The following is a 21554-nucleotide window of genomic DNA, read 5'->3' as shown; positions in this document are numbered from 1 at the left end:
GATATTAAAAAAAAAAGGTTAGAAAATACAAACATAGGGTGGGTCAGTTATGTACTTTTTAAGGCCACTAACGCCCTTTGCGTAGAAAAAAAAAGTAATAATTCTTGCATGCCACACAACGTGGCATCCCCCCTAGCCCTCCTTGCGCCCATTGCCTGCCCGCATGCCCCCTCTCCCCCCTCCATCTATTTATTCTTCCCTCCATTGCCTTCTCCCTCCCACTTGTCCTTCTCTTTTCTTCTTCCTTTCTCTTGCAGCCTCCCCCACCACCTTCACTAATTTCTAATTTTTATTTTGATTTTATACATCCATTTCATTTAATATCGAGATATGTTTATGGTTGTGGTATATATAATACAAATTTTCTAATACTTAATAACGTCTTTGCTAAGCATACGCTTATTTTTTCATATGTTTGCACAACATGGATCCTGGTCCGACGAATCCTTCCATCTTAACTTGGGGGCTCTTCATCCCTCCTACAGGGCATAGGAGGAGGATCATTTTGGCGCCTTTAAAGGGCATCAGTGTGCACACACATTAAAGATGCAGTGACATGCTGATACTAGAATCATTTTGTGGATTCAACGAGCGAGTTTCTATCCATTGTACTGGATTAGGTACATTCGGCTCGACCACCATTTGATTAGCGCATTGTTGGAGCGCTGGAAGCCTGAGACTTAGATGTTTCACTTTCCTTACGACGAGGCAACAATAACGTGACATTATGTCACTATCATTACATGATTACTTGTAGATGACGACATTGTTACGAGCACAACACCGCAGGACTGCTCCAGCCTATGTTTTAGACTCCTTGGATGCAACCGCCCAATGGCCAGAGCGAATGAACTGGCTTCTCTCTATTGATGGCATGGATGAACAACGCCCTACCGAGCATTGTTGGAGTGCTGGAAGCCTGAGACTCAAATGTTTCACTTTCCCTGCGGTGAGGCGATAGTAACGTTTCAAGTTGTCGCTATCATTACGAGATTACTTGTATATGGCGACATTGTTACGGACGTGAGACCATAGGACTGCCCTAGCCTATGTTTTAGACTCCTTAGATGTAACCCCCAACTGGTTGGAGGGAACGATCTAGCTCCTCTCTTTTGATGGCGTGGATGAACAGTACCCTACCAAAGCTCAATGATAATGCATCAGAGGAGCAAGTAATATAGTACACTCGAGCGTACATATAACAAATCATATGCGGCTTGTTATTTGTTAACAAGTCGCAATACTATGCCTCATTGATGTTCCTACCTCTCCTCAACGACTTAGACATAACATACAGGTATAGTTAGGGTAGCTCCACACTCACGTGGCTATACAGAGAGATGTGTCAGGTTGGTTGAGGGGGGCACACTCACTTCGAGGTCCGTTATTCCTTGTATAGGTTTGGGCATGAGAACGGATGCCCTTCATTGCTCCCATTAGACTTGGCCTACCACATCTTCTTGTTGATGTTGGCAAAGGACCATACCCACTTGGTGTTAGGTTAGTTTGTGTTTTACTTTCTAAACACTGAAAAATTTATGTGTCTTTTTATATTGTAAAACAATGATAAGTTTTTTCTAACTTTATATGAATATAATATATTGCAAGTAGCTAGCATCATTTCTTACATCATATGTCCTCATGCATACTGTTGACCTTACAGGTCGCACTCGGTTTTGATAATGACAAATATTGATATTGGATGTTTGTCAAGTGTCGTGCAGGTTCAAATCAAACTTCCTTGATGACACTTGAAGAAACAAGAAGACCGTGAAGTTTTATAATTTACATTGTAATATATTAGTCATTTATGTAATAAGGTCTGTAATAGTAATCTAGGATATGGTTTGTATGCCTCTCACCTGCACATCATGCACACAAGATATAGTGTGAGCTCTACTTGACCATAGTAAGACCCTAGGCTCCAACACTCACACACACATTAGATAAAATATGATTGTGAAATAATTGTGCTGAAATTGACAATATCTAAGCAAGCTAAAAGGGGTCGGGTGACCAAACCTTTGGAGTATAAAACTCCTTGGGCGCCCGAACTTAGACAAAGTCAAATAGTTGACCAGCCCTCGGGCGACCGAACCATAAATGCATGTATCTTCTTCGGGCGCCCGTACACTTTGAAAGGAACTATTCACCAACTCAGGCAACCAAGGATTTCAGTTCAAAATCAACCCCTGGCGACCGAATATAAGAGTTCGGTTAACCGAATTCAGGATCGGGCACCTAAACCTACGAACAAATGTTTCTGACTTTTGTTCAGGCTACCGAGCCAAGACACGGGCGACCAAATTAGCTTAAAACACTTTTATTGTGGTGTCTTCTCGGGCGACCGAACCTCGGTTCAGCCACCTGAACTCCAGTTGGTTAAAATTAAAATAACTACAGTAAAACTAGGTTTATACAGGCTAAGTGAATTTTAATTATTTGGGACTTTCTTAATTATTCCCATTGTGTCCCGAATGATTATAAATTTTTACGAGGCTATAAATAGGTCTTCATTTGCATGATTAGAGGATGATTAGCAAAAAGTGATTAGCAAAAATTCTCTCTCTTGAAAATCCAATTTTTGCCCTAATACTCTCAAACTTGTATCTGCTTGATCAAATCCAAGATTGCGAGAGTTTCATTAGTGTTTATTTAATTGTTGCACAAAGCTAATACTCCCATTATTGTGTGTGCTTGAGATTTATTTTGTTGGGAGCATAGCTAGGCTTATCCCACAGATTTTCATACTATAAATCTAGTGTTGGTATAACCAAGTAAGCTTAGAATATTTGCACTTCATTGCAAGTATCCAATAGCTTTGATTTTGGTGTGCAAAGATTTTTAAACAAGCAAGCAACCTTTTCAAACTAGCTTTGTCCTCATTTCAATGAAGAAAATCATTCAAAAACTAGTTTGATTATATGCATAGTATACTTGGAATATTGATGTGTTGTTGAAATATTTTGTTTAGATTCCAAGTCATTGCTTGTGTTGATTATTCTTGAGCATCATATTGATTGTATTGTGTTGAATATCCTTGAGCTTCATATTGACTATATTGTGTTGAGTATTAATAGAACAAACCTTGCATCACTGAGCTTACACTATATCCTTGCTTTTGATGCGTATGTGATTGAGCGTATTATTTGGGTACAAATTTGCTTTACGTGAAAGCACTATTTCATTGTACCATTTGATTGTAAATCTGAGTGATTTCAGACGTGGCCTGAGGGGGCAGTAATCCAGTCCGGTAAGGATTGGTGTAAAGGTTGAGGTCAGTCTTGTGCTAATTGACCTAGTTTGTATAGGTGTCGCTCTACCTGTTTAAGTGAGTAAGTTATAGTGGTAATCTTTGTGCTTGTCAGTCAAGGCGGGGACGTAGGCAATTGGCTGAACCTCAATAATATATCTGCGTGTCACCCTCTCTTTACTGTTTTCTGGTGCTTGTATGATTGATTAAAATGCTTTATTTACTTTCTTGTATACATTTACTTTACTTGCACTAGATTGACCATAGGGTTGTGAATATACTGGTGTTAGGAGGAATACCTAGGGGTTAAATTTTAAAAATACCAATTCAGCCCCCCTTTTGGGATCACGGTAAAGCTAACAATTGGTATCAAAGCCACATTGCATAAACTAGTTGTTATTTTGCAAAAAGATCACATATGACTCATAGTTCTATGACCCCTTTCCTTGAGGGACCATCTTCCACATGACCTCCTGTTTTCAGTAGTGTTAATTACACCTTCTGGAAACAAAGGATGCGCATCTACCTTCAGAATACTGATTGGAAGGTGTGGAGGATTGTCTCTAAGGGAAACTATATCCCTATGAAAACTAAAGGTGCAGCTAGGGTTCCTAAAACTGAGGATGAATATAATGATGATGATATGAAAGTCGTTAGTCTTAATGTCACTGCTATGAATATTTTATAGTGTAGTCTTGATGTAAATGAATTTAACAGGATTATGGCATGTTCTACTGCAAAAGAAATATGAGATAAATTAGAGGTCACATATGAGCATACTAGAGATGTGAAAGACAGTAGGATAGATATGTTGAACGGTGAGTATGAGGCCTTTAGGATGAATGTAGGTGAGTCCATTCAGAGCATGTACACTAGATTCACACACATCATAAACTCACTGTATGCATTAGGAAAGACCTATCCCACATATGAGATGATCAGGAAGATCCTTAGAGGCTTACCTCCTTTCTGGGAAGCCAAGGCTACGACCATTGCTGAGGGTAGAGACCTTAAGGCCATGACCTTAGATGAATTGATAGGTTCCTTGATTACTTATGAATTGTCCATAAATGAGAGACTTAATGAGCACAACAGGGCTAAGAAAGTTACTGCATTAAAAACCTCCAAGAACATATCTAGTGAGTGCAGTGGATCTGAAACTAATGAGGATATGGCTATGTTAAGCAAAAAGTTTAGCAAATTTTTTAGGAAAAACAGAAAGCCATTCAAAAATTGCAGGGAATCTATTACTGAAAAGGGAGAGCCTAGCAAAAGAAAAGAAAAGTCAAATGCTCCCACATGTTATAACTGCAATAAAATCGGGCACATCAAACCAGACTGCCCATTGCTGAAAAAAGAAATCAAGAAAAAGAAGAAAGCTATGAAGGCGAGCAATTCATGGGACCAATACAACAGCAAAGACTTGGATACAGATCATAGTCACACGGAGGTCGCTAATCTGTGCTTAATGGCACACGAAGATGAGGTATTATCCTCTAGATCATTATCTTCATTTTATTCATCTGATTCTGATTCTGATTGCATGCCTACTTTTAGAGAATTACAACTTGACTATATTCGTGTATCTAAATTATTAGGCAAAATGACCAAAGAAAATGATGATTTGAAAAAGAAATGTAAGAATTGGTCAAAACTGTTTAATATTGCAAAAACCTCTCACGCCTCCATTTTAAAAGAAAAGGACATTACCATAGTTAAGCTTAAGAGGAAATTGGAGGATAGTTCCAAAATCATTTTTAAATTCACTAAGGGTAAAGAAAGTTTTGAAAAATTACTTGGTGCCCAAAGAAACTCCTTAAGCAAAGAGGGTCTTGGTTTTAATGGTATTGAAAATATTAGACGACCTAATCTTTACTTAGGACACTTTACACGTGAGTCAAAATCTCATATTCCTCATAAAGAACCTAAGTATAGATTAATATGTTTTAAATGTAAACAGATCGATCACATTCAATTTGATTGTCCACTTAGGAATAAGCATGCTAAAATTAGGAAGGTATGGTTAGTTAAGGGAGATCCTGCTACTAACCCCCGTGGACCCAACAAAATTTGGGGACCAACATCAGTCACTTAGTTTATCTTGCAGGTATGCCTAAGATCGTCATCCTCCAAGGATAGATGGTACTTGAATAGTGGGTGCTCACGGAACATGATCGGCGACAAGGGAAAATTCACATCAATTGCTCCCAAGGATGGATGCTATGTAACATTTGGGGACAATGCCAAAGGACGTATCATTGGGGTAGGTAAGGTTGGTTAGGATTCGTCTCTTACTATTGATAATATTTTTCCGGTTGATGGACCAAAACATAATCTACTTAGCATAAGTCAGTTGTGTGACATAAGATATAAAGTATCTTTTGAAAATGACAAATGCATGGTAGAAAATAAAACAGATCACAAAGTGCTTTTTACTGCTAATAGACATGAAAATGTTTATACTACCTCTCTTGATAAGCTAGCTTCACAACAAGTAACATGCTTTTCTTCTATAAATGAAGCTAGTTGGTTGTGACATAAGCGTTTAGGACATGCTAGCATGGATTTATTGTTTAAACTTGTTAGGAAAGAACTAGTCAAAGGCTTGTCTAAGATGTCTTTTGTAAAGGATAAAATATATGATGCATGTCAAATGGGTAAGCAAACAAAATCTAGTTTTAAGAAAAAAAAAATTCATATCTACTACTAGACCTTTGGAGATGCTTCACCTAGATCTATTTGGACCTAATTCTGTGCAAAGTCTTGGTGGTAAATCTTATGCTTTTGTAATTGTGGATGACTTTTCTAGATTTACATGGGTATTGTTTCTTGCACATAAAAATGAATCATGTGAACAATTCACAAAACTTTGTAGGAGAATTCAGAATGAAAAAGGATATAAAATCACTCACATAAGAAGTGATAGAGGCACGAAATTTGAAAATGAAAGCATAGAAAAATATTGTGACTTAGAGGGCATATCACATAACTTCTCTACACCTAGGACACCTCAACAAAATGGTGTAGTAGAAAGAAAGAATAGGTCACTGCAAGAAATGGGTAAAACCATGTTGAATGAGCATAACTTACCTAAATACTTTTGGGCCGAAGCCATTAATACTGCATGCTATGTTATGAATAGAGTGTTGATTAGACCCTCAATTAATAAAACTCCTTATGAGTTATGGAACAACCATAAGCCTAATATTTCCTATTTTCATGTGTTTGGTTATAAATGCTTTGTGCTTAGAGATAATGAACATCTAGGAAAGTTCGACTCAAAATCCAATGAAGGTATTTTCCTAGGGTATGCATTAGATAGGAAAGCATATAGGGTTTTCCATAAAAGAACTTTAACTGTCGTTGAATCTATTCATGTTGTGTTTGATGAGTCTAATACATTTTCTAATAAAGATGACTAAGATGATATTGATATTAGAAAATGATTAGAGAAAATGTCTATTGAAAACAATGCAAGTGAAAATCAAGAAGCAAATGAAAAATCACTTGAAGATAATGAAAATGGAAATCAGGAGGTGCCTAGAGATTGGAAATTCATTAGAAGTCATCCTATAGATCAAATCATAGGCGAACCATCCCATGGAGCAGCCACAAGATCCTCCTTGAGAAATATAGTAAATCATTCCGCCTTCTTATGACAAGAAGAACCTAAAAATATTAAAGAAGCAGTAGAAGATAAGTCTTGGGTAATGTCCATGCAAAAAGAACTTAATCAATTTGAAAGAAGCAAAGTGTGGACTCTAGTTCCTAGGCCTAATGAGCACACCATCATTGGAACTAAATGAGTATATAGAAATAAGAAAGATGAGAATGGTGTAGTAACTAGGAATAAAGCTAGACTAGTTTCCCAAGGGTATAACCAACAGGAAGGGACTGACTTTGATGAAACATATGCTCCTGTTACTAGGTTAGAAGCCATTCGTATGCTACTTGCCTTTTTCGCTTTTAAAAATTTTAAATTGTTTCACATGGATGTTAAAAGCGCTTTTTCTAAATGGCTACATTAATGAAGAGGTATATGTAGAACAACCACCTGGTTTGGAAAATCATAAATATCCTGATCATGTTTACCAGTTATCTAAAGCCTTGTATGGATTGAAACAAGCTCCTAGAGCATGGTATGAGAGACTTAATGGTTTTCTACTAGAAAATGGGTTTACCCGTAGTAAGATTGATACTACACTCTTCATCAAATCCAAAAATGATGATATGCTCATTGTTCAAATTTATGTGGACGATATCATTTTTGGAGCAACTAATGATGAGTTGTGTAATGAGTTTGCCAAATGCATGCAAAGTGAATTTGAAATGAGCATGATGGGTGAACTTAATTTCTTCTTAGGGCTACAAATTAAGCAAGCCAATTATGAAACTTTCATATGTCAATCTAAATATATCAGAGATTTGATGAAGAAATTTAATATGGAAGATTGCAAAATTCTTGGTACACCTATGAACCCTTCCATTAAGCTTGAAAAAGATGAGCAAGGAATCCCTGTTGACGTAAAATTGTATCATGGCATAATTAGGAGTCTCCTATATCTCACTGTTAGTAGGCCTGATATTATGTTTAGTGTATGTATGTGTGCTAGGTTTCAGGCTGCTCCTAAGGAATTTCACTTAAAAACTGTCAAACGAATCCTTATGTATCTAGTTGGGACTATAGAATTAGGCTTGTGGTATCCTAAGCATGCTACCTTTGAGATTGTTAGTTACGCTGATGCTGACTTTGTCGGTAGTCAGGTTGATAGAAAAAGCACTAGCGGCACTTGTCATTACTTAGGACAATCTCTTGTTTCTTGGTTCTCCAAGAAACAAAACTCAGTTACCTTATCCACAGCCGAAGCTGAATATATTGCAGCTGGAAGTTGTTGTGCCCAAACTCTTTATATGAAACAACAACTTGTGGACTTTGGATTGCACTATGAAACCATACCGATTAAATGTGATAATACTAATGCAATCAACATCTCTAAAAATCCTATATCACATTCACGAACTAAGCACATTGAAATTAGACACCACTTTCTTCGTGATCACGTGCAAAAAGGAGATGTGGCTCTTGAGTTTATATGCACTAATGAACAATGGACAGAAATATTGACTAAACCACTACCCGAGGATAGGTTCATACAAATTAGACGTGAGTTAGGCTTAATACATAGTAGAGAAGCTTCTTAGGCTTATATATTCATAACTTGCATAAATTTAGGGGGAGCTCAATCATGGAAACTTTTCAAGTCTTAGCAACTAATATTATTTTTGACTTATCTTCCTGCTTTAGACTTTATGAAAGTTGATTATTGATTGTGTGCACATGTCAAATATTTATCTATTGCATAATCGTATTGAATGAAATAAATAATGATTATCATTTGTAATGCACAACTTGTCCATCTTATGATCATGTTGAAATTTTATTAGCTTGATTGGACATTACTGGACTGTTTGAGTAGTTGTGGATAAACTGCTAGGATATATAACCTCAAACAAGTCACTATTTATACAAGTTTATTTTGGACAGTCCAATTTACAAATGGCACTCTGCCAAAATTTTTATAAATCTTTCTAACTTTCTTATACATTCGTAACATTTACCCATTGCCTGGTTTACCTTAATTGACCCTTCTTGTTGTTGCCAAAAGGAGGAGATGAAAAAAGGGGGGCAAAAATAATGGGTAAAATAATTTTTTTAGAATGCATATTGAAAGGGGGAGCCTTCTTAGGCTTAACCCATATTTTTGTTAGTTGTATTTGTCATCATCAAAAAGGGAGAGAATGTTGACCTTATAGGTCGCACCCGATTTTGATAATGACAAATATTGATATTTGATGTTTGTTAAATGTTGTGCAGGTTCAAATCAAACTTCCTTGATGGCACTTGAAGAAACAAGAAGACCGTGAAGTTTTGTAATTTACATTGAAATATATTAGTCATTTATGTAATAAGGTCTATAATAGTAATTTAGGATATAGTTTGTATGCCTATCACCTGCACATTATGCACACAAGATATAGTGTGAGCTCAACTTGACCATAGTAAGACCCTAGGCTCCAACACTCACACACACATTGCATAAAATATGATTGTGAAATAATTGTGCTAAAATTGACAATATCTAAGCAAGCTAAGAGGTGTTGGGCGACTGAACCTTTGGAGTATAAAACTCCTCAGGCGCCCAAACTTAGACAAAGTCAAATAGCTGACTAGCCCTTGGGTGACCGAACCATAAATGCATGTATCTTCTTTGGGCGCCTGAACACTTTGAAAGGGACTATTCACCAACTCGAGCAACCGAGGATTTCAGTTCAAAATCAGCCCCGGGCGACTGAATACAAGAGTTGGGTTAACCGAATTCAGGATCGGGCACCCGAACCTACGAACAAATGTGTCTGACTTTTGTTTGGGCTGCTGAGCCAAGACATGGGCGACCAAATTAGCTTAGAACACTTTTATTGCTGTGTCTTCTTGGGCGACCGAACCTCAGTTCAGCCACCTGAACTCCTGCCGGTTAAAATTAAAATAACCGCAGTAAAAGGGGGTTTATATAGGCTAAGTGAATTTTAATTATTTGGGACTTTCTTAATTATTCCCATTGTGTCCCGAACGGTTATAAATTTTTACCAGCCTATAAATAGGCCTTCATTTGCATGATTAGATGATGATTAGCAAAAATTCTCTCTCTTTTGAAAATCCAATTTTTGCCCTAATACTCTCAAACTTGCATCCGCTTGATCAAATCCAAGATTATGAGAGTTTCATGAGTGTTTATTTGATTGTTGCTCAGAGCTAATACTCCCATTATTGTGTGTGCTTGAGATTTATTTTGTTGGGAGCATAGCTTAGGCTTATCCCACTGATTTTCATACTATAAATCTAGTGTTGGGATAACCTAGTAAGCTTAGGATATTTGCACTTCATTGCAAGTATCCAATAGCTTTGATTTTGGTGTGCAAAGATTTTTAAACAAGCAAACAACCTTTTCAAACTAGCTTTGTCCTCATTTCAATGAAGAAAATCATTCAAAAACTAGTTTGATTATCTGCATAGTATACTTGGAATATTGATGTGTTGTTGAAATATTTTGTTTAGATTCCAAGTCATTGCTTGTGTTGATTTTTCTTGAGCATCATACTGATTGTATTGTGTTGAATACTCTTAAGCTTCATATTGACTATACTGTATTGAGTATTGATAGAACAAATCTTGCATCACTGAGCTTACACTATATCCTTGCTTTTGATGCGTATGTGATTGAGCATATTATTTGGGTACAAATTTGCTTTACGTGAAAGCACTATTTCATTGTACCATTTGATTGTAAATCTGAGTGATTTCAGGCATGGCCTGAGGGGGCAGTATCCAGTCCGATAAGGATTGGTGTAAAGGTTGAGGTCAGCCCTGTACTAATTGACCTGGTTTGTATAGGTGCTGTTCCACCCGTTTAAGTGAGCAAGTTATAGTGGTAATCCTTGTGCTTGTCAGCCAAGGCGGGGTCGTAGGCAATTGGCCGAACCTCGATAACATATCTACGTGTCACCATCTCTTTACTGTTTTCTGGTGCTTGTATGATTGATTAAATTTCTTTATTTACTTTCTGGTATACATTTACTTTACTTGCACTAAATTGACCACAGGATTGAATATACTGGTGTTAAGAGGAATACTTAGGGGTTAAATTTTAAAAATACCAATTCACCCCCCCTCTTGGGATCACGGTAAAGCTAACATATACTCTACGGTCATACCAAATTGACATTGATATGATGTGTGAGGATCAGGTAATACATCTTTATTGTCATTGAAATCATAAATGTCATTATTTAATATTCAATAATGTTCTTACATATATCATTTGTTAGAAGTTTATATGGATGTCGTACACAGTGGATATCTACGCAAGACTACCGCGTATCTACTTTAGTGGAGTAAAAGTTTGGCTTGTTCAAACTCCATTGATTCGCTTTCAAATTATGGAGTGGCACTTGTTAGACAGAGTCCTTCAGCAATTCAGGCTGAGGCAGCAGATCCACTGTCCACCTCAAATAGGGTATGACCCCGATGATCATTATGGGGATCTGCACGATTGTGACCAGTGCAACAATTATAACATCAACTGGTGTACGTACTACAGTCATACCCTTCAAATATGGCAATGGTGATTGAACTATGTTGTACACATACTGACTAAGATTTCACTCCTTAGGCCTATATCTTTATGGCCCGAGGATGGATATAGTCAATGGTATATGTTTATCATTGTTCGCCGCATCAGCAGAACCGCCGGTTTGCATATGACAGTAGTAAGTAATAAATTATTAATGCATGTAGTGAGCATATAACTATTTTTAATAACTCATTAATATTTTTAAAACATTTTATTACAAAAGTATATGATGGGGAAATTCAACTATTTGACTGCATGCTGACATGTTCGACTATATTGATGGCAATGGCTTGCATACAGTTTGTGGCAAATGAAACTCGCCAGTCAGTTCATAGGGTTGGCCATGTCGATGATGATGGTGCACATAATGCTGCATCAGACGATGACACTGCAGTTGTAGAGAAGGTGCTGCCTAAGAGACGTCGTGTTGGACCTCACCAAGGCCGTGGGGGGCTCGCTCTTGAGGTGATAGGGGATCACCGACCCAACTACCACAGTGCACACAGGGTGATGGGGGAGCATCGGTGCAGTAGTTTATACTTGCACGTACCTCCCCCTAGCAAGCTACTGATCCAACTGCCACAGTGCACGCAGGGTGATGGGGGAGCATCGGCGCAGTAGTTTATACTTGCACGTACCTCCCCCTAGCAAGCTTTGACTTCTTCTTCCCATATGTCATATACGTTCTTGCACGCGTCTCAGGATTCATATGGGGCATTGAACAGTACATCATATGTGCTGGAGCTGCTATAGTCAATTCCATCCTACCCACCCCCAATTTAACAGGGACATTAGCAATACCAACATTTACTGATTTCATCACCTATCACATTCGATATATTCAGTGAAATGTCGAAGCACGAAGCTAGCTTGTAGCAACATATCCCACAAACATAACATGTTAACGGGGATGTAGATCGACGTGGAAGACAGTGACGTGTGCAAGGTGTCCCTAAAGAGCAACAAGAACCATGTCAACGGTCACAGAGATAGAGAAGACCTTGACCTTGTGGGACTAAATTCTATTTTTTGGTGCATTATTGTATATTGATTTAATTGTTTTTTTCAATTAATCAACAAAGAGATCATATATTACCTTTTTCATATCAAGAAATCATGAAAGTCAATTAATAATAACAATAAATTAATAATAAAAATTGTTATTATTATTATTATTATTATTATTATTATTATTATTATTATTGCAATAAATTTGAGAAGTAAGATGCGAACTTTTCACTATTGCAAAATTGTATAAAAAATTTATATTATTTTACTTATTTTCATTTGGTATTTTTATTTTTTATTTTTAAAAATAGTTAACTGTTCACTATTGCAAAATTCATATAAAAAATAAAAAGAATTACAATTTTTGACACTATTGGCTTGTTCAAATATTTTTATTTTCTCTTTTTAAAATAATTACAATACTACCACTTTATTTTGCAAATGTATCATTTATTTAAAGGCAATGAATTAAAAAAATTATGTATTTACAAATATATCATTTGCACACCTAAAAAATATCTTATTTTAAAAAGTCTTACATCATTCAACCTTGTATAATTTTTTTAAAAAAATTCAGAAGATGGCAAAAAAAATATTACAGAGAACACAACAATTCACATGGTTCACTTATAAAGCCTATGTTCATGGGAGGGGGTTATTATTCAGATAGTAAGAAAATAGTGCATTAGGGAGGCTAATACATCACATTTACAACAATTACAAAGTCATAGATAAATAGTATGCTAATAACATGTACAGAGATAAACAGGCAAAATCATACATACTATACACATTAAGTACACATCAATGTGATGGTCCAACTCCATCATAACCTCCAGTCCTCCTTTAACATCGAATGTGGTTGTGACCTTCTTCGTGGTAGAAACCGCACCTCAACTTCCAATTACCCTCTCGTATGCCTATTTCATTATGTTGTTTGTAACTCTTTGATAGACCCTTTTTCCTAATCAACTGTTGATTTCCATATAATGTTGGGGCAACTAGATCTGTCTAATACTCTTCATGAAGGACGGGGATGAATTCCATTGCATATGTAGCAAAATGCTTGGTCATTGTGAAACAAGGGTAAACATAGTGACTGTACCCCAATCTCCTCGACCCACACACAACTAACAAGTGTTAACAAAGGTAGCCGTTGGCCTAACAAGGCTTACAAATCTTATTTTGATGATAACAAATCAAGAGAACTTAACATATTTTGGTTAAGTGATGATGTTTCAAGAATCAAGCATATGAGTTCAAGATCAAGTGCTCACATGCTTTGTTGAAAGTTTATACTCCAAAGACAAGTGGTCAAATGAAAGCTTAAAGTATATGTAAAGCGTGGGCTCAAAGATAGAAAAACTTGATGAAGCTTAAATTATATTGAAGCTTGAAGACAAGATGGACTCAAAGAAAGATAAACATGAAGACTTAGTGCTTAGAATGTTTAAATCTTAAGAAGTCTCATGTAAGTTGAAATGAGGAATAACTTCCCAATAGGAGGGGGGGGGTGAATTGGATTTTTTTAAATTTTAATGATTTTTAAGCTATTGATTTTAATTACCCAGAAAACAAGATATATAAATGATAACTACACTTAAAAATACTGAAATTAAAATTCAGAAGTCAATTAATGAAATCAACGTAATTCAATCACTCAACCAAAAATATTAGAGTTTTAGTTGATTTTTCTGTAAACTCTTAGTATGCACTTTGTTTGATCAAGATTTCCGCAGATTAACCAACGTACTCCCTTTTTGGGTTTCCGCAAATGATTAATCAAAACGTACTTTCTAAATATCAAGTACCTTTGTTTCTTTCTCACTTAAGAATCTGCAACCTGCACATTTAAATCATACCACAATAGCAAGTAAATAATATAAAGTAAAGCAGAGAGAAAGAAACAAGATTTTTACGAGATTCGGCTTCAACACAGCCTACGTCCTCGCCTTTGGAAAAACACCAAAGGATTCCACTATATTAGTTCCGTTACTTGGTGGAACAATACCAATTTACAACCACTCAGGCTAGAGCCCGCCTCTCCAAATAATAACCCCTTGTTTGGTCCAACGATTCAACAACTCGGAATCGTTTAAGAATGATGATAAAGAAAAATGTGTACAAAAGAGAACTCTCACAATAGAGTAGATTAGTACAATGATCAGCTCACTTATACTCCAAAGTAATTCAAATATAAGAAATTTGAAGCTCAACGCTTAGTATGAATTACCAAATGATTTTTTAAAGAAAATGAAAGATTCTGATTTTTTAAAGCTTTGCTTCAAAAATATAAATCAATATCAGATCAGAAAGTTTGAGCACAAGAAAATTTTAGATCCTTTGAGAAATCTGAATATTTGAAAATCACTTGATCTAAAAACTTTTGAAAAGTAGCTTGATCTAAAAACCTTGAAGATTGCTTGATCTTAAACTTTGAAAATTGCTGGATCTAAAACTTTGAATATTTCTGGATCTGAAACTTTTGAGAATTGCTTAATTTCAAAAACCTTTCAATATTGCCTCTATGATCATTTTTTTAAACCTTTGAAGCTTTTGACTATTTATAAATGTTTTTAGAAGCTATCCATTACTCCCAAAGATTCCTAAAATTCATTTCCAAATATTTTGAAATAAATATGTTTGAAAACATGGTTTAAAAAATCTTCTCTTTTTAAGCCTTTTTTATTTATTAAAAAAAAAAAATGCTTTTTAGAGTATATATGTTTAAAAAAAATATTTTTGATTTTCTATGAGCTTCAAACCACTTTATATTTGAGTTTAACCTTTGAAGTACTTACATTAAGAACATCCTAAAATATAATTCTTTAATCTTCAATCTTGTTCTTCCATCATCTTTGTTGTTTCAATCTTTTATTTGAGCTTTTCACCAGCATAATTTTATTCCTCATACTCTTTGTAATCCATAAGCTTTTCTTTCTGTTCTTCAAGGATTCTTTGTAATCCATAAACTATACTTGTGTTCTTCAAGAATTCTTTGTAATCCATAGGCTTCTTTATGCACTTGGGCTTTGTCACTTTCTTGAAAAAATTTTACTTGAAACATATAATTGATTTGTTATCATCAAAATAAGAATTGTAAGTCTTATTAGGCCAACATAAGTACTTCATTTAATGTTGATATGAATGTATTGAAGCTCTTAGGTTTCATTATTGACTTAGAGACCAAATTTTGAAAACCTCGGAAAATATTTTCAAAAGTATCAAAGTAATATGGCAAGTATAAAAGTTAACAAAAGTTTTTGGAAACAAAATTGAAAAAGCACATGTTGTTGCACGTTTAGGCGACTGACCATTCTGACCAGGCAACTGTACTTTTTATGTTGAAATAAATTAGGAACACAAAGTAGGCCCAGTCGACTGACCCTATAAGTTCAGGCGACTGACCCCATTCTGACTTTAAAATTTCACTGGTTTTTAAAAAAGCAGGCGACTGACTCCGATAGTCCAGTCGACTGTACTTCGTAGTGGTCAAATTTAAACAGCGAAGAAAAGTTTCTAAATTTGATTAATTGGACCCCAAACTTTATGAAAACTTGGGAAATACTCAAAGCAACTTGGGGATCATGAAATAGAAACTTTTTTCATCTATAAATACATGGGAAACCTAAATATTTCACACACCAACAAATTGCAAACAACATTCAAGCTATATTGTTCACACTCTTCAAAAACTCTTTTTGCAAACACTCTGCTGAAGTTCTTGTTAAAATTCTTACTGATCAAATCACATGGTTCTTTGCTCACTTACTGAGAAATTCAAATCTAAAAGAGAACCCAGTGATAAATTTCTGAGCTTCATTTCTTTCTATATTGATATTTAATTGAAGTATCATTGTTGTGCATTCAATTGTACTAATAAGTTCTTTTAAGAGTGTCGTTGTACACAAATTGTATCTTGTTGATTTTTGACGGTTTAGGTTGTTGAATCATCGGACTAGCGAGAGGGGAGTTTTGCTAAGGAGATTTGTTGACGGTTCAGAGGATTGGATCATTGTACTAACGAGAGGGGATTCTTGTTAGAGAGCTTATAACTTTGGTCTGATAAAAAAGTTGGAAAGGAAAATTCTCATAGCGGTTTGCTTGGGGCAAGGACGTAGGTCTTGGACCAAACCTTCAAAAAATACGGTGTCACTCTCTTAACCCTACTCTCTTTAATTTTCTGCATTTATAAATTGTGTGGATGCTTAGTTAATTCCTGGAGATTAATTTGACTTTGGTAATTGCAGAAACCTTAATTAAAGAAAGTACGTTGATTGCAGAAATCTTGATTAAAGGAAGTACATTGATAAATATCAAAGTTCATTAACAAATTCAAACTGAAGTAACTTGTTTGATATCAAAATCTTACTTTTGAAGGCTTGTTGAAATTTCTATTTTATTGTGAAATCAAGCTTATCTTATTGATTGGATTGAGTGTTGGTCATTGCAAACCAATTATACTTGTGTGATTGAGTTGGTTAAAGTTCAAAGGTTTCTTAATCATTGTGTTTGTGTGTGACATCTGAAGAGAAACATAGTTGGGATTCAAAATTAACTAAAGGAACTTATAAAAAGAATTTGCAAAGAAATTTTTAAATCCTAATTCACCCCCCTCTTGGGAATACACCTTACTTTTTAGTAGTGTAGGTTTTGCCACTTCCCACATGTACATTGACATCCCTTTATGTCAACAATATGAACATTTTGACCCTTATTTGGCTGGCGTGGTGCTATTTGAATACTGAACAATCCCCTTTCAATATTAAAGTTTATAACCTCATTTCCAACATACATCATTTCCCTTCTTTGCATTTGCAACAAAAAATTTGGGGTTAACCAATCTCTGACTCCATTGCTTGGCGAGATGCCTTCCGTCAGGCACTAAAGTACTGCACAACGTGATAAAATGTCATTTGGATAATGACAATTACTGGTAAACTGTGAGTTCCTTTCAGGACGACATAAAAGCATTCAACCAGATTTATGGTCATGTTTTCGTACCTTCAACCACCATCATGACATTGCATCCACATGTGAAGAAGGATCTCTTTAATAAAAGATTTTGCAGGTGGTGCACCTTCTGTTAGGATCCTTTCCATTAGACTATTGATTTTCCTAACTTGGTGTTCCCTACTAGCAATTTCAACCATATGCTTTAACATGGTATTGTGCACTTTCTTATTAAAGTTATTTATGACGTGACGCAAGCAAAATCTATGGTGTGTACACAACAGTTTTCAGTCAACATTATGATGAACGAAACAAATAATTTCTAGTGTTTGTCAGATATAAGACACATATTATCGCGGTTAGTCACTTCATCCCAAATGCACTAAATAAATCGGGACCATGTTCGCAGACTCTCCTCTCCTCTTTAACAATTGTGAATGCAATAAGAAGTATTTGCTCGTTTGCATTAGGGGTCATTGCATTTAGTAATTTCCCTTTATATTTCCCATATAAGTGTGTTCCATCTATACAAAGAACTGGAGGAAAATGACGAAATCCCTTAATTGAGGCTACAAATGACCAAAAAACACATGCAAACATAGCAGAGTTGTTAGCATTAGGAATATCTCCCCATACCCACTTCATCTTTGTACTAGGATTTGATTCACACATAACATGATCCACTTTGGTAGCATGTCATATGAAAGATCCCAGTCTCCAAAAACCTTTGCAATTGCCATTTGCTTCCTAAGCCATACCTTTCTATAGGATACATGGTATTGATACTTTGACCTCAGGTGTGCCTGCAAAGCTACAATTGAAGCACCAACATCACTTTTAATAATTTCTTTTATTTCATTCATAACTAAGGTTGACTTAAACTATGGGTGGTTTTGCAAAAGAGTCTCATTGATGAATGTATGTGGGCCTTTGTACTATGTAATTTCAAAGAGCTCATGTTTTCTACATTGACATGCACGCAACCTCAAGGTGCAACTCTCGTATGAAGTGCACCTATCAAACCATATAGTTGGGCTTGATTGCACCACCCTAAAGTTATGGTGTGTTTGCGCATGGTGCATGCTCACAAAGTGTATAAGATCATCTTTTGTGTCAAAAATCATACCCATATAAAATTCTGAGACACCATCCCATCGAGTACCCTTAAGAGAATTTTAAAATTGAGTTCGGATATCATCGGCTTCGACATCAATCATGTATGCTAATGGAGGCACATTGTGTATCCGTCTCTGACGCATAGTTGTGTTCTCAGGAGCATGAAATTTTTTTCATGATGAACCCATAATCATCTGGTTCACCGACCTCATTTACCCCACCTTATGCTTCTTCAAAATCCTCCCTTAAATAATCTTCTTCGTCTAATTCATGGTCAAAGTCCATATCAGGTTGCATTGGTTCAACCGTGTATGCCACCCTATCGTTCATAACAATTGATGGAACCATTTGAAAGTTTGGTATTGACACAACTCCAACCAAACTTTAGTCATGCATATACTCAATTGATTATTGGGGTTCATTGTAAAAATTAGGTCCCACATTAAATCCCTACAAATTAGTCTCCTCACGTCCAAACTCTATTAACAAAAATTCTAGTTGAAACGATGTACTCAGGACATCATTCAAATCTATAGCTATCATCACAAGTGAAAGGTGATCAAATAGCCTATTTGTCTCAGCGATATCGTATTCATTATGTGATTGAGGATGAAAAAATGCTTCCCTCTACACAGTTGAAGCTCCACCCATACTTATGTTTTGAGAGATGTGTTTAACAAGAATTTAAACTATATACACATTAGGACAAGAACTTTGCGAGTCAAATGCAATTAGCACATCTACATCATCCTTTATTGGGACTTTGATATAGACTACATTTCCATCACCCCTTCGTTGTGGATATTTTGAACTCAACTCTAAGATGTAATATTTGATCTAAACCTTCATATATTTTCCATTTGAAACTTTCTAACTTCATCATTCTTCTAACTCGAATTGCCTTTGTTGGCCTTGTGCTGTACTCAATACCAGTTGACTCATGTATAATCTCACCATCAACATATAATGTAACAACCCGGCCCTTTATACGGACCAGCACCGTTAACCCAAATACAAAATACCTGTACCTGTTCAAGATACATAGACAACCCGCCCTAAACAGGGACCTACGGGTGTAAACCATACATAATTACAATACAAATGTAAAGCCTCGAACCCTTAAACCCGGGTCCAGTGCGTTATGCCTGATCATATCCTAATAAAATCCTGATTTTCCATAATTCGTAATATACGCAGCAGAAAACATAACCATAATCTCCTTATAACATAATACCAGAGTTTACTAATTCTAACTATAATCCATATTAAATCATCCATCACCTGTATTTCCATAAATCTACATAACTCCCAAAACAATTCAATATTTTCACAAACTTTCTTTTCTCCACAGACTTAAAATATAAGGACGTAAAACATAAATATTTGCATCCCAAAATTAACATAGAAATATACCCTTTTCTTTTTCCATTTCCCAATAATGCTATAAAAACCTCGAGCTCTCTAAGCTCGATCTCGAGGAAATCCTGAAAAAGATATATTCATATTCGGGTGAGACACATCTCAGTAAGGGAAGAAACCATATATTAAAACAGTGTATGGCCAACATGAGTATATAATATGACATATTATTTAACATTTAAAAATCGTTAACACAATTTTTGAAATCATTCTCTGATCCTATTCAAACAAATGCAAGATATTTTACCGATGAGATTACCTAAGGATAGGGGTGATCACCCGCCCATACAAGTAGCACCCTTCTACTCTGATACATTTGGCAACCCAAAGGTCACAACTAAAGCATACCAGGGCACTCACCTTACTCAGTAAGCCCTCAAGTGATAAATTGATCTCGTACTCACACAGTTCATACAAAAGTTTACCGGCAAAGGCCCTAAGGATAGGGAAATCTACCAGCCTATACAAGTAGATTCCCTCTGCCCTAGTACGTTATGCGGCTACTGCCACATTTGTAGCTACTAGTGCACTCGCCTTACTCAGCAAGCCCTTAGGTGAAAGGTGCGCCTCACCCAATCGTAACATGTTCTACGTACATACAGACTTCTAATATCATAATACATCATTTTTTTCTATCATTATACATTCATGCACATTCATTTTTGTTCATAACTTAACTTTGCATTTCGTTTCACTTTAAGTGACTCTTTCCCATTTGTATTATTGACATTTCACATTTCATTTCATTGCATTGTCATTCCTTGTCATTTCATTTCATAACATTTTCATTTCATTCCTTTGTACTACAGTCGCTCTTTAGCCGTCATTTGTTAGTCCACATAGAAATGCGCTAGAATCTAACACAACTCCTTTTAACTGTCATCAGTTAGTCCACATAGAAATGAGCTAGATATGCTAACTTGGCTTTCAGCTGTCGTAGATTTACCCAGCATCTTTCAGCTGTTTTACCCAACATCTTTCAACTGTTTATATGGTTGCATTAACACACACAAGCATCATAGGCCATGTCACATTTTATTCATAATGTCTTACTTACTTAGCCTGCATCTCATACATTTAACATATAATTTGCACAAATTCTCATGCCACACAATTTAGTAGTAAAATTCATACATATTTCTCATAAAATAAGCCAACCCACATTTAACATTTATATGCTCAAAATACATTTCATTTCTTATTTAGTTCATCAGAAAATTCTTTCCACTTTCATTCGTTCATTTTCACATATACATATCTAATAAACAACCCTAAACTCAAAAAAAAAAAAATACAATTTAAATAGTTGGCATTTTACCCATATCGAAACATATACACGTACATATAATACAATTTATTTTTCTATTAAATTCATAAAAATTATGATTTAATATATATTTTTTCCCTTACCTAATTTCTTGAACTACACCAACAGGGACCCCGAAAAGATGCCTGCGGCGCTCACCCAGACCTTGAAATTAAATTCCTAGTTCCAATAACTTATTCCTGAATAAAATATTATTTAAATATTTCCTAGGGCCATAATTCCTAAATAAATAATAATACAGTTAAATTTAACCAAATTGACAAATTTCTCAAATCCAACTCTCGCTTTG

The sequence above is a fragment of the Malania oleifera genome, chromosome 1, assembly GCF_029873635.1.
Source record: "Malania oleifera isolate guangnan ecotype guangnan chromosome 1, ASM2987363v1, whole genome shotgun sequence".
Lineage (NCBI taxonomy): Eukaryota > Viridiplantae > Streptophyta > Magnoliopsida > Santalales > Ximeniaceae > Malania > Malania oleifera.
The sequence above is the reverse complement of the archived record's forward strand: the minus strand, read 5'-3'. Positions refer to the sequence as shown.